General features: G+C 43.6%; 1 non-coding gene across 1 annotated transcript; it reads left to right on the forward strand.

Annotated features, from left to right (window-relative positions):
* The first annotated feature begins 813 nt into the window (after positions 1–813).
* On the forward strand, positions 814–919 carry LOC130495302 (small nucleolar RNA R71). The gene has a single exon (XR_008934574.1). It is a non-coding gene; the product is annotated as a small nucleolar RNA R71 (small nucleolar RNA).
* Positions 920–2,098: the final 1,179 nt, after the last annotated feature.

The raw sequence follows: 2,098 nt of genomic DNA on the forward strand, positions 1-2,098 counted from the left end.
GTTACAGGAGTCAACTGCTTACCACTCCTAAGTGTGACAGCTTTTGCTTCCTTGGAGTTTTGATCTGACTTTCCAGGTAGAGATCCTGCTGGCGGTTCTGGTGGGAGCTCATGGAAGCATACTGATTCTCCAATTCTTGACAGAAGAAGCAAGGTGGGAGAATTTGTTGTTGAGCTCATTGTAGCTCCCATCAATCTTGGAGTGAAGGTTCTTCAGCTCATAGCCCACATGCTTCTCACTTCTAGTCTGAGACTCCAAGATCTGTTTCAGTAAGGCATCAGTGCTGCTCTGTTGAGGGGCAGAGGAGCTAGGAGAGGAGTTTTGCTGAGGCTGATAGTTGCTCTGCTGGTTGTTTCGAGGCTGATAACCACTCTGCTGGTTGTTTGAATAGGCTTCTGTTGGTAGTTGTTGTACTGAAAGTTGGGTTCCTTCTTGTACCAGCTACCATTACTGTTGATGAAACACAATTCTTCTTGCCCTTCCAAACCCTCAACCTCATTGACAGTAGGAGGTATCTCCTGGCTTGGGTTGCCAACAAAGGTTCACCTGCGCTTGCGTGGCCTATCAGCAAGGAGTGTGTCAATCTTCTCTTGAAGAGCCTTTATCTCATTCCTTGTTTGCTTGTCATCACCTTTACTGCTTCTGTCATGGTCTCCACTGTAGGCTGCATCACTCTTAACCATGTTGTCAACCAGAGCCTCTGCCTCTTCCTCAGTTCTCCCCAAAAAGAACCCATTGCTAGCTGTATCAAGTCTGGCTCTGTACTTAGGAAGAGCACCTCTGTAGAATGTGCTCAGCAAGCTCTCCTTAGAGAATCCATGGTGTGGGCACTGAGCTTGGTAACCATTGAATCTCTCCCAAGCTTCACTGAATCCTTCCAAGTTCTTCTGTTGGAAACTGGAGATCTCATCCTCAACTTAGCAGTTCTTGAGGTAGAGAAGAACTTCTCCAAGAATGCCCTTTTGCAGTCTTCCCAAGTGGTGATGGAGTCACTTGGTAGAGACTTCTCCCATTGACGTGCCTTATCCCCCAAAGAGAAAGGGAATAGCTTGAGCTTTAAGGCATCCTCTGACACACCATTAGTCTTTGACATACCACAGTAGCTGTCGAACTTATCCAAGTGATCAAATGGGTCCTCCACAGCCAGACCATGATACTTGTTGTTCTCTATGCAGTTTAGCAGTCCTGACTTAATCTCAAAGTTGTTAGCAGCCACAGCTGGTGCTCGGATTCCAAGTCTAGGACCATGGATGTTTGGGCGGTCATAAGTGCCAATGGGGCGAGCTGCTCGCTGTTGTGCCCCTTGGGGTGGAGATTGTTGACTTCATTGGGGTTCTGAGGATTTTGTTGTTCTTCCATTGAGCTTCCAGTGTCTGCAGTTGAGCTTGTTGCTCTTCTTCTCTTCTTTTTCTAGCACACTCTCTCTCTAAAGCTCCGATGTCTGTGGCTCTTGGAACAAGGTTTGATGTACCTTTTCTCCTCAAGTTCATACACCTAAAAATCACAAAGAGGTGAACAAGAGAATCAGTAACTTACAAAAATAAAAATGACTTAGTCTCAAGCAAATGACTAAATCTCAATGTTCAAATCAAACTCAGAATTTGGCAACGGCGCCAATTTGATGTTAGGAGTTTTGAGGCTCCTAAGTCAAATATAGTATAGTGGAAGTAAGTTGTCGAACCAGTTCTGAGGGATTCAAATGCAGAGAGAATGCAAGTATTTGCCTAATCTAAGTGCAATCAGTGAATTGGATGGTTTTTAAATTAAAACTAGAATTCAAGTAACAGAAATGATACTTTTAAGCTATTGGAAAGGAGAACTCATGGGTATGGGGATTTAGACCTTGGGTGATCAGGTTTCGATCTAAGGAATGCAAATGAATAAATCAAACTATCAACCTTAAGCCTAGACACAATTCTAAGCAAGCTCTATGTCTAGATGAATGCTCATTTGCTAACATGTCTCAAACATCAAATGTCTTTGGGTTGAATAACATGCAAGCAATCATTACTAACAAGTCTATTAGCTATCTTAGCATCTTTAACAACAAATGTCTTTGGCAAAGTACACTAAAAGCCTAGGAGAGTTGACTCAGGCA

Source organism: Raphanus sativus, chromosome 5 (genome assembly GCF_000801105.2).
Source record: "Raphanus sativus cultivar WK10039 chromosome 5, ASM80110v3, whole genome shotgun sequence".
Lineage (NCBI taxonomy): Eukaryota > Viridiplantae > Streptophyta > Magnoliopsida > Brassicales > Brassicaceae > Raphanus > Raphanus sativus.